The following is a 13,334-nucleotide window of genomic DNA, read 5'->3' on the forward strand; positions in this document are numbered from 1 at the left end:
GAACAAGAGGCAGAGCTGAAAAAGACTTGCTAGCGCTCATGTGATAAACCCGCTGAGTCATCAATGTGATGGCGTTCACGTTGAAGGGAATTCATTGGCTGATGAAGCTGCCAGGGCGACAGTACGAACTGCTGCCGTAGCTGCAATCACTTGTTCTAGCACAAGAATAGGCGGACAGATAATGGTGGCTGTCATCGCTTCATGCAAAAACAGCTCAGCTGTGCCAAAAGATTAGATGCGAAAAATATTCTGTATGCTCAAATTCCAGGAATGGGGTTTGAGTAATACCAAACATGTATCACAGATTAGGTTTAATTCTAGCTGCACACACAGGGATTACTGCAACAATTTCCCTACTGAAACAACACTATTAGTGGCCAGATTTAACAAAACAGACAAAATCATTTGTCCATAAGTGTGACATCTGTCAGCAGATGAAGGGTTCCACCATAGCATGTCCACCACAGACACCGCTACTGATCCCAGACAGACCTCTCGCTTGTGTCTATTTGTAACACTGCTGCCCCTTACAATCTGTTGAGGCTTAAAAGTACATCGTTGTTGCAGTAAATTCATGCTCTAGATTCCTGTGGGTTTGGCCTCAGCGCTCAGCTGACGCCCAAATTGGTATAAAGGATTTGTGAGTCTTTATAGGGACAAACGCAATTGGCACATTACATTCTGACCGTGGCCCGGCGTTTAGCACTCAGGCTTACAAGGAGGCCATGGGAAGTTTTGGTGTTGCATTGCGGTACTCCGCTCCTTATCATCCTGAGGGAAAACAACACTTGTCCTTACTCTCAGATGACATGGATCTTAGGGATTTCTTGCTAGGTCGCCATTAGCAACGTCATAAACGCTTCTTATACGCCATTTAGAACGATGTTTGGAAAATCTCTCAACAGGAAGCTGCAGGGAGGTTACGTAAAATTGACCGAATTAACCTAGAAAAGGCTTTGGCTGTGGTCGACAATGGTATGACCACATTGACATCCAGGATTTATTCACTGGGCAACATTGTATCTTTTGCTACAGACATAATGGAACTAAATCTGTCCATCTTACAACACGGGCAGTCACAGTTACGATCCATTCTATTATTAAGCTGGACACTACAATTATTGCGCTCTGGTCATGTGCCCTGATGATATATTAACAGTACGTCTCTATGCTCCATGTATAATCTATCAGAAAGAGTATGGCACAAAGATGCAAAATATACAATGCTGCACATTGAAAAATTAGACCAATTACCTTTCACCATGGCTGCGTCACCGTCCACTGAATGGTAGGTAGATGTGAAGCAATGGGTAAGGACGTCAATTATGAATCTTGGGAATTGCCATATAGATTTAGATGCAGTAATGGGGACACTGAAGTGTTTCTCAGCGGTACAGACTGCAAGAATTCATTGAGTGGATCTCTACTTTGCCAGGATATTATGCTTCACGGGGCCTGCAACTGTTCAGTTGCAAACTTATCCTGTCATTTAAAAGGTTCCCCAGCTGCCATGATTAGTCCAGTGTTCAGGCTGCTCTCAACTGGGAGTTACTTGATGCTGAATGATCAAGGTTGTTGTGGGATGCTTCCAGGCATCACATATCTAGTCACAGTAAGTTTCAGGGTTACTTGCTTTTTTTGTTTGATCTGTTTTATTAGGTTTTTAACATAGATTATGCATTTTACAAGCTTACATGTTATGTATGAACGCATAAGTTACATTCAAAAACATATTATTCATTACGATACACTTGTATGTTGGCAGATAACATATGTCCAAATTTATGTCTAGAGCTCGCACATAAATCATAGCATGTAACATTAGCAGATCAATTTATATACATACAAGAGGTGCCCACCTGCATGTGCACGTGTTTGATATGGGCGTTGCTATTGACTCCTTTCAACTATGCTGTATCGCCAAGGTTATTGATCAAACAGCTATATATATATATATAATCCCAAAACTCGTAACAACAAATAGTGGGGGAAGGAACTGGGATGGGCCAAGGTGGAGAATGGAGGCACGTGGCTACGACCATAATGCCTCTTCTGCAGGCTAAATTGGTGAGACCTATTGACATGGTCCTGCACTTAAGTCTATTGTGTGTAATATGTACTGCGCACTCCAGATCACACTGTATGATGGCTGTGATGTCAGCCTGTGTGTGATTCAAGTCAGTCGGCATTGGGGGTTATCTGTGGAGTCTTCTGGAGCTAATTCTAGTTGAAGCGTCATTAGGATTACTTTCCAGGCAGTTGAAATTGGATATTTGCGTAATCCAAGGGTATCTTTCCTTTGAAGGGAAGTCAAGTGACCTGCTTTGGCCCAGTTTAGCATGGATTCGGACCAGGCTTTTAGTGTCGGCGTGTCTTCAGCTTTCCAGCATCTTGTGATAAGCCTCTTGGCTACCACCAGGCCAAGGTCTAAAAATCTGGAGGTGAGACTATGTTTCTTACCCCTGGCAAATATCCCTGTGATGCAGGCTTCCCACATATTTGTGAGTGTCTAGTCAGTGCTTGTGGACAAAAGCTGTATCACTCCTCTCTAATAGTTGTGTAGCTTGGTGCATGACCATAGCATTTGCAATAGTCCCGCATCTATCAGTTTACAACGTGGACAGCATGCATCTGCTCCGTTAAAATACCTGTTAATTTTGTCTGGGGATGGGTGTGTCCTGTGGACTATGTAAAATTGAAATTAAATGCGAAACCTGGCATTTCTGGCAATCCGTCTGGGGCCAAGCGTCATGGTCCATTCTTTCTATGTGCACTGGTGGGCCAAGTCTACCTCCCATCGGTACCGTAGGGGTCCCATATCGGTTACAGAGTGTTCACGAATCGATTCGGCAAACCATTTAATAAGGTGCTGTCCTGTGCCCAACACGTGTGTATTGCATCAATAAATGTATTTGTGGTTTCTGTGAGATGTTGCCCCAGTGTGTTTATTCAAGAAGCATGGTTTAAGAGTCCAGGAGGAACTCCCTCTTCACCAGCCAACTCAGCAAATGTCCGTAGTGCACCATCTGTTTAAAGGTCTCCCAGCGTGTATATCTCTGCCTCATGCCAAGCTGTGAGATCTGCCATTCTGACCTTGCCTCCTCCCCTTGGCATACCCAGCAACGGGATGGCTGGTGCATAAGGCGTGATGTGTCTAGTGAGGTATAAAGCCCGACAGAAACACTTCTGAGCTACCTGTACCAATAAGGGGAGTGATTTGTGTGGCCCACTGCATGGATGGAAAATATATAAAAGTTTATTTACCGTGTATGGGGAACCACATCCCGATGTGTTGGCTAAGTGTAGAACCACCTCCCAGCCGACCACCCATTGTATCTGGGATGCCAGATAATAGTGTTCCATGTTTGGTAGAGTTAGCCCTGTGTCTGGGGCAAATATAGCTTTGTGAGCGCCACCCTGCATCTTGTGTTGCACCATATGAGATCTCAAAGTGTACCTTCCAAGGAGCGAAAAAAGTACGCTGGTAGGTAGAGTGGGAGTTTTAGTAAAATAGTACAACAGTCGAGGGAGCATCACCATCTTTATGATCGCCACCCTGCCTGCAACTGGGAAAATTAGTGTTTTCCAGAATTCTATTTGTGACTTTAGAGCCGTGACTGCTCTTGTTAGATTTCCATCTAAGACATCCCGATCTGTATGATATATTCTTATTCCCATTAGCGAAACATGACCGGCTGCCAAGTCACTGATGCGCCATCAACAACCAGAAGGGGGGTGCTGTGTTTAAGGCAAAGGGGAATAAGCATGACTTGCTCCAACAATTCAGATTCTATTTATTTCCTTATACCGCAGCCCAGCCCCAGGCATGTTCCATGCAGCATAACTTTCAGGGCGTCCCATTCCACCTTGGACCATGAGGCAGTACCTGTATTATGTGTAAAGTACTCACTAATGGCCTCCCCAAATGAGTCTCCGAAGGCGGAGTCTTCCAGCATGGCCTCCATGTAGGAATGTCAGGCAATTGTGACGTAATGTGGGTTGTGACTGGAATGTGTGCGACCCCAGTACTCTGAGCCTGTCACCTAGGAAAGCAAGGAGGGTGATCTCAAGAACCTGTCTAGACGTACATGCAAGTCTGGCACGGAGTAAAATGAGTATACCCGCTCTCCAGGATTACAATGTCTCCAGACATCGACCAGGTCCCAGCTGCACACCCATTCACTCAGTATAGTTGAGTTGCCCGAGGCAGTAGTGCATCGTAGAGGGGAGAAGATTCTGTCTAGCCCTGTGTCCATGACGCTGTTAAAATCTTCTCCGCCACGGTATTTCACACCATTTGGTCAGTATCTGCAACCGTGATCTCAGGAAATACCCCTGATCTGTATTCGGGGCATATACATTACCCAGCCTCCCCTTTAGAAACATATATCTGCCTTCTCTGTCTGTAATAGCCTCCTCTACCAGGAAGGGTGTGCCCGGACAGATCAAGATTAAGGTCCTATGAGCGTACAGGGAAAATTCAGTGGCAAAGACTTTGCCCTTCCACTTCCTCTGCAATCTAACGGTCTCAGTCCAAGTCAAATGTGTGTCTTGTAAGAGAGCGATGCGTACATTGTGCCTCTTGAAATACGAATACACCACATATCTGCGAGAGGGTGTGTGGAGGCCACAGACATTCCAAGTAAGAATTTTATGATCTGTCATGGCACCACTATAGGGAAAGAGAGAAGTGTGATCAGGACAATGTGTGCAACTATATGTGTAAGTCGGTTATCTTCAGAGTCACAGCACGCGCCCCCCAGAGAATCCCAGTTAACAAAGTTTAAAACAAAGAAGCCAACATGGTAATGTATGAATACTAATAGAGCGGCCCCCATTAACGACAGGTGCTGCCCAAACCTTGGCGGGGAGGAAAAATTCCCACGTAACCAACTAATTTCTTATGTGAGGGAAAATGGAAGGGGGTGTGAGGCCTCGCGGGGCATGCCACTGAAAAATCCTCTATATTTCCTGTAGCATTTAGCGCAAGCGTGCATAAAGTGAGAATAACATCACAGGAGTCCTATGCGACCCTTAATACGATGACCAATTATTATACCCCCATACAGAGTTAGCAATCGAGGAGGATGACACTACCAGCTTGTGCAAAGGTGCAATCTTTTAGAGAGGTCGTAATGCGGATGCAGTCTCTACAATATTATATAATATCATCAGAAGTCTGTGGCATTATATCTGGCAACCGTAATGAAGCAGTGTCCGCCGGCCCGGCCACTGATGAGCCCTCATCTTTCGAGGAATGGATTGGTATTCCTTCTTTACTGACTGTTTCTGAGACTACTGCCATGCGCTCCACCACCCGAACAACCTCCAGTCGTTCTTGCCTGATTTGGTCCAGATCTGGCGCTGCCGATAAGTTGGGAGATCGTTTCTTGGTCTGTCAGCTGTGATTCCTGGGTCATTTGCTGCACTGATCCGATTTCCTGGTATGCCTGACGGACAAGGAACTGAAAACTGGCCCGTGGTTTCCAGCCAATCCCAAGTGTCTTGCGGCGTGTCAAAAAACCTCGCCTGACCGTCAGAAATTATTCGGAATCTTGCTGAGTACAACAATGAATATGAAATGTCCAACTGTCGGAGCTTCTGCTTGACTTGTAGGAAAGATCCTTGTTGCCGCTGTACTCTTATTGTGTACTCCTTTATCTTCTCAAATTTGACTACAGAAAGTTTCCTCGTTTCACGCAGGATCATGTCTGTGTCCTTGAAGTGAAGCATTTTAAAAATAAGTGGACGTGGACTCCATGCCGGGTGCTGGTTTTCTGGTTGGGATGGGGTGCGCTCACTCCATAGTGAAAAATGGAGACAGAGGAGGAGCGTAGAATGTCTTTAAGCATTGTTCCATAAAAGTAACTGCGTCTTGGCCCTCCGCTCCTTCCAGTAGGCCAATCAGGTGGACATTGTTCCTTCTAGAGCGGCCCTCCGCATTCTTCACTCAATCCTCAAGGTAGCGTATTCTGGACGTGTGTGCATTTTGTTGTTTTTTTCATGAAATCCGTGGCTGGCTTGAGATCTGCTATGTCTTGTTCTGCAAAGGTGACATGGTCCTTCAACTTCCTATGAACCATGTGCATTAACGTTAGGTCCACTGCCATCTTCTGGCTTTCGGATTCTAGCAACTCTCTAGATCACTCTATGGCATTCAGGATTGCGTCCAGTCTCTCTTCCTGTAGGCCCTGCTGCAGCGTAGGTTGTGTTTGGTCCATGTCTACAGGGACTGCGGATTGCGAGGTGGCTTGGGATCCAGTACCTTTAGTGCAGCCCATCTCCACAGCTGAGTAATCTGATTTGTCTGGCTGATGCATAGCACCTGACAGGCCTGAACAGTATAGCTGAAAGTATCTGTACAGGTCACGTAAGTATGCTGCGTGTTCTACAGCATCAGGTTTATAATTGCATAAGCTCAATCAAGGGTTCAAGTCTCATCTTGCCCAGTAGTGGATCAGGCACAGAGGGTCCTTCCATGTGGTATAACTCATTGGGTTCCCGGTGCTTACTCTATATGTGTGCGCTGCATAGAAGCTGCCTCCTGGTGTAGATGGTTCAGTCTATGACACTACGGGGGTAGCAGCTGTTCTAGAGAGTGCCTATCTGGGAGTTGCACTATGTGTGGGGTCCAATGCACTGACAAAGGCCTCACCATTCATGCAGTAGTATTAACTTTGCTTTCTCAGCCCTCACTGGTGAACCGACTCACAGGGCCCGAGTCACAGTCAGTTGGGCAGCTTCATGAAGTTTCCCCTCTAGGGGTCTCTTGCCTATGGTCCTATGCAGGAGACACCCAATGATTCAGGAGATGCGGGCACTCCAAGTACGCAGGGTGGCGCCATCGCTCACCCAGCTATTGGTGGCTAATCTTCTGCTTTCTGAGCCCCGTGTGGCCCAGCCTTCTCTCAGCGCAGATCTGGGCTTCGTACTGTGTACACCCAGTAGCAGTTCCTACATCAGGGCCCACCCTTTCAGTGGTTTGTTTTGGGGCCTTTCCCTGCTTACGCGCTGTTGTCCTTGCCAAGTTGCCGCTGCAGAGTTTCGTCTCTTCGGCTCCCGCAGCTCGTCTCTTCAGCGACAGGCACCTGCTCTGCATGTTATCCCCTCCGGTACCTTCTCACACGCTCTCCGGTTAGCGATCACCCCTCCCGGTCTGTCCCTCAATCCAGATCAACGCTGTTTACCAAGGCATGCGGGCAGCGGCTGCTGTGCTTCTGCTGCAGTTGGTTGGACAGGTCTGTCATGCACAGCCGTGGGGACGAGCAGGTGCCTCCTACTGCACGGGACACTCCTCGTGCTTCGTTGGCGCTCTGGGGTGTGAGCTTCTCGGCTCCCGCTGATCTCCTTGCTGTCGGCAGACCTCTCTGTCATGCGCCTCTTAGCGGACGCCTCCCCAGGCCTGTTCGCCGAGACCTCACCCCGGGCTCAGGTGCACAGGCGACGGACCTCAAGACTGCACCGTCGTCCTCGCAGACTCCTAGGGGTGGGTAGAGTCCTCTGCACAGGTGACGGACCTCGAGGCTGCACCTTCACCCTCCCAGACTCCTAGGGGTGGGTAGAGTCCTCTGCAACGGCGTTCTGTGTTTGATGTACAGATTTTCACATACATTTATCAGATTATGGGGATATGTGGTGGAGCGACCTTAGAAAGCATCTGCCATGTTGCCACTGCAGGCCACGCCCCTCCAGGTCTACTTGTATGCAAATATTGTTTCCACCGACTCACACAGTCAGGGAGGTGCCGTTATGGCCTTCATTGAATGTTTCCTTTATACGGTTTGATACTCTGAGCCGAATGAAAGCCATGCTTTTACAGAAAGATGTACCCTTAACCTCAGCCCGAGAGTCTTTTGAACTTCAGGTCGCAAGGGTCTCAGCAGAGATACAGGCACTGGTACGAACTATTTTGAAGCATTTTTAGAGGACTATTGGCAGAGGGAATCCTGATTTAAATTTTTCTGCTACGCAATGGAAATCCCAGTCACCAAGGAGAAGGAAAAAAAGATCTTGGAGCGCCGTTACCATGACCATATGATACGCCATCTGGCCACAACTCGACTTTGGGAGCTAAGCAAGTCTTGGTTCCTATCATTCCGCCAGTCTGGATTGACTGTGTTTTGCCTGTTCTCCGCTGCTTGCTCTGCGGTTAAGAATGCGTGTTGGATCTCTGTCTAACACTTCCATTGGTTGCGCCGCCGGATGTGGATGTATTGCTGGACCTGTTAAAGGCCCACGTAGTACACTGTCCTCAGCGTGTTCCCATACTTATGTTGGCATTCATAGAGCCACCACGGGATGCTTCAGCTCCTGTTGGATGGGATACCAGCTCTACTACAGGCACACAGGCTGAGGATGTTTAAAATGCTTCCCCAGCATCGGCTGTGGGAACTGAGGAAGATCATCTTTGCTTAATTGACCTTAACTGTGAGGTGTTACAGGGATCGTCGTCTGAGAAGGCAAGCAGCAGTGAAGTTGCATCTCCCACACAGGACACATAAACATTTAGCTCTCCGTGTGCTGGGAAGAATTCGGCCTTTTTCCAAAACCGATGAAATTGGAATTTTAATCAAAATTTTTCTTCTTTACTCTTACTGAGCACCATGTCTTTCAGATGCTCTCAGTTGCTCAAACTCTATATATGAACATATTTTCAAGGACGTATAGAGCTTTTTAACATATATAAAGGACTTATAGAGTTTTTAGGCATTATTTATTAACTTTTAGAAATTTTTATTCTGAACATTTTAACAAAGTTTTATGATTGATTGACCCAGGGAAGCCAGGTGCATAGGTGTCTTTTGGTGTCGGGTCGCGTCGTCGATTTCAATGGAAGCCTGCAAAGAACTGCTGCTGCCATGAAGAGGAGAAGTGTCCGGAGAGATCCAAGCCTGGATCTAGGATGTAAGGAACCTGAAAGCAATGGGGACAGAGTCTGGGTCACTTGCTAGTGACCTAGGGCAGGATGGACCAATGCCCACAGATGTCGGGTGCTTCAGGTGAGTTGATGGGTGTCTTGACTCTTCAGCCACGAGGTCCAGGAGGCGTCGACGAAGTCCATGAGCCGGATTCGAGCTGTCCCACAAAGTCTGTCGAGTGCTGCGGTGTCGGCGACCAGGAAGGACCCAACAAGCCTTGGCAACGGCAAGTCACAGGAAATCAGAGAAATGACTGCGGTGCAGACCAGCAAGGTCTGATGGACTCACCCACCGAGGGTAAGTAAGAGCAAGTCTGGAACAATCAGAAAAGCCCCAACAGAAGTGGAGTTGCCTTCGTGGGGACCTGCTAGCCAATGGGCTAGTGATCGTGAAGGAGCCTCGAGTGGTCGTACTGGAAGCTGGCCCACGGGTCACTCATGGAGTGGAGGCTAACAATCTTCGGTGCAGGAGGTGGTCAAGACTGGGGCTACTCGGAGCCCAAAGCACAACTTCGAGGATGACCAGGAAGGTGTTGTTGCTGCAAAAGTTCACGGTGTCCAGGGATCACGGTTCCACGTTACCCGCGATAGCCATGGGCCTCAGCTTTGCTGTGGACTCAGGGTAGCCTCGGCAAAGCCTGGAAATCCACCTCTGGTGATGCAAAGACTTTGGCGTCCGGCGGGAGCTTCAGCAATGCAGACCGGTCAGTTGCTCCTTTGGTGCCTGCCAAGCAGGGGAGTCACTCCTTGACCCCAAGGGAGATTTATTCTGTCTTCTAGTGGTGATAGAAAGTCGAAGGTTCAGGATATATGTTTCAGAGGTTCGTCCAGGGTAATTTAAAGTCCTAGGGACTGGATTCCTATTCTTAAACTAAGTTTAGGGGATGGACTAACTCTAAGGCTCCACCTATGGGTGGGCCTGGGGTGGGGGTGGTTACAACCCTTCCCCTTTGTCCAGTTTCGCTCCAGAGCAGGGGCTGAGTGCCCCTGCAACCGGTTTGAACTGGGCTATGCACAGGGACACCTTGTGTGCCCCAGGCAGTGTCTCAAAACCATTCTCTGAATGCACCCACCCTGCCCCAATACACATCTGCCTGTCTGGGGAGGTGGTTACACCTCCCTGTGACAGGAAACCTATTGTCCAGGCCTCCCCTGCCGGAGTTTTCCCCAGCAGCAGGAGGCCAGTCCCGTGTCTGTGGCAGTGGCATTCATTTTGTGATTGCAAAAACAACAGTTGATGGACAGAATGCATAACAATGTCATACATTCATCCCAGTACAGAGATCTGGGCCTAAATCCATCATTTTTTTTGCCAAGCCAGGTCCTCCCTGGACTGGAAACAAGCATCCAAGGACCGGTTTCGGGGTTTCACCCCTCTTCAGCCAGGATAGCTTTATTCCAGTGGCGTGGAGAGCACGGGATCCACGTCTGGGCATACCCGTCCCACTCGGGGTGACAAATGCAAAAACAACAGTTGATGGACAGAATGCAGAACAATGTCATACATTCATCCCAGTACAGAGATCTGTGCCTAAATCCATAGTTTTTTTTGCTCACCATGCCTCTCCAGTTTGAATCCAGCAATATGCAAATCAGTCTTGACCCTGTGCCTCATGGAAACAGTCCAGCCTGAACTGCCAAGCCAGGTCCTCCCTGGACTGGAAACAAGCATCCAAGGACCGGTTTTGGGGTTTCACCCCTCTTCAGCCAGGATAGCTTTATTCCAGTGGCGTGGAGAGCACGGGATCCACGTCTGGGCATACCCGTCCCACTCGGGGTGACAAATGCAAAAACAACAGTTGATGGACAGAGTGCAGAACAATGTCATACATTCATCCCAGTACAGAGATCTGGGCCTAAATCCCTCGTTTTCTTTGCTCACCATGCCTCTCCAGTTTGAATCCAGCAATATACAAATAAGTCTTGACCCTGTGCCTCATGGGAACAGTCCAGCCCGAACTGCCAAGCCAGGTCCTCCCTGGACTGGAAACATGCATCCTAGGACCGGTTTCGGGGTTTCACCCCTCTTCAGCCAAGATAGCTTGATTCCAGTGGCATGGAGAGCACGGGACCCACGTCTGGGCATACCCGTCCCACTCGGGGTGACAAATGCAAAAACAAAAGTTGATGGACAGAGTGCAGAACAATGTCATACATTCATCCCAGTACAGAGATCTGTGCCTAAATTCATCGTTTTTTTTGCTCACCATGCCTCTCCAGTTTGAATCCAGCAATATGCAAATAAGTCTTGACCCTGTGCCTCATGGGAACAGTCCAGCCCGAACTGCCAAGCCAGGTCCTCCCTGGACTGGAAACAAGCATCCTAGGACCTGTTTCGAGGTTTCACCCCTCTTCAGCCAGGATAGCTTGATTCCAGTGGCATGGAGAGCACGGGACCCACGTCTGGGCATACCCGTCCCACTCGGGGTGACAAATGCAAAAACAACAGTTGATGGACAGAATGCAGAACAATGTCATACATTCATCCCAGTACAGAGATCTGTGCCTAAATCCATAGTTTTTTTTGCTCACCATGCCTCTCCAGTTTGAATCCAGCAATATGCAAATCAGTCTTGACCCTGTGCCTCATGGAAACAGTCCAGCCTGAACTGCCAAGCCAGGTCCTCCCTGGACTGGAAACAAGCGTCCTAGGACCGGTTTTGGGGTTTCACCCCTCTTCAGCCAGGATAGCTTGATTCCAGTGGCATGGAGAGCATTTTGTGATGCCAGGGCTTTAAAAGGATTTAACCGGGTTTAGCCAGTGTGAACATGTCTCTCCCTCTTGAAGGGTGGAATGCTACCCCCGCTGCCAGAACTGGCAGAGGGGGGGGGGGGGGGGTAGTATTCCAAAGCGTTTGCACCAAACACAACATGTTTTGATGCAGCCATCCCAAAGTTAGCATTTACTGCGAGGTTATAATGCACTTAAGAGTATATGGTATGGCTGTATCACAGAACAGCCATAAGGAAGTTTTTCCGAATGCTGCAGAGGGGCTCAGCTCATGCTTGGGCACCCTCTCACATAAAACCCAGCACTCTGCCTTCAGGTTTGTCAAGGCCTGCCATAGGAATGGTTTATAGGTTTATATGTGTCTGTATAAGGTAGTGATCTAGGTAGCCTATACCACAGTAAGGGGTGCAAGCACACCCTTACCCAGGTTGCAGTAGCAGACATGTGGTGTCATTTTGGAATGTTTCCCAGGGCTGGCCTAATACATGCTGCAGCCCCTGGTAAGCCTCTGAGGTACCTATGCCCTAGGTACATAGTATACCATATACTAGGGGCTTATAAGGCACTCCAGAATCCAATTAGATATGTACCTAATGTACATGGAAACCAGTTTAGAAAGGAAGCAGCTAGGCTGTTGGCCTGATTGGCAGGGCCACAGCCAGACTAAGGTAAAAAAACAACAGTGAAACACCAGCAAAAAGTGGGGGTACCCATGTGAAGCAGATCCTACTCTCCTACACAACCCCCCCCCCCAAACGCAGGGACATTAAACTAACCTTGACCAGTTGAGTCTTCATGTTCTAAGTGGAAATACCTAGAGAGTCCATTTGCATTGGCATGGTTACTCCGGGGTCTATGTTCCACTGTAAAGTCCATCCCCTGTAGGGAAATGGACAACCTAAGCAGTTTGGGATTTTCACCCTTCATTTGTTTAGCCATAAGAGGGGCTTATGGTCTGTCTGAACAAGGAAGTGAGTACCAAACAAGTATGGCCTCAACTTCTTCAGAGCCCAAACCACAGCAAAGGCCTCCCTCTCAATAGCTGACCAACGTTTCTCTCTAGGGGTCAGCCTTCTGCTTATGAAAGCTGCTGGCTGATCCTGACCTTCTTCATTCAATTGTGACAGTACAGCCCCAACCCCCAATTCAGATGCATCAGTTTGAACAATGAACTTTTTGGAGTAGTCAGGACTCTGCAGAATGGGAGCAGTACGCATGGCCTGCTTCAGGTCATCAAATGCCTTTTGACAGCTAGCTGTCCATTGAACCTTTTTGGGCATTTTTTTTAGAAGTTAAGTCATTCAAGGGTGTCACTATTGATCCATACCCTTTGACAAATCTCCTATAGTACCCAGTCAGGCCTAAGAAGGCTCTCACCTGAGTCTGGGTAGTTGGAGCAGTCCATTCCATTATGGTCTAGATCTTGCTCTGCAAAGGTTGAACCTGGCCTCCACCTACAAGGCGGCCCAGATACACAACCTGACTCTGCCCTATCTGGCACTTCGTAGCCTTGATAGTTATGCCTGCTTTTTGCAGGGCCTCCAAAACATTCCTTAGGTGGACCAGGTGATCCTCCCAGGTGGAGCTAAAGACAGCAATATCATCTAGATATGCTGCACTAAAGGCTTCCAGGCCTGTGAGAACTGTATTCACCAACCTTTGAAAAGTGGCAGGTGCATTCTTCAA

This window comes from Triturus cristatus, chromosome 8, assembly GCF_964204655.1.
Source record: "Triturus cristatus chromosome 8, aTriCri1.1, whole genome shotgun sequence".
Classification (NCBI taxonomy): Eukaryota; Metazoa; Chordata; class Amphibia; order Caudata; family Salamandridae; genus Triturus; species Triturus cristatus.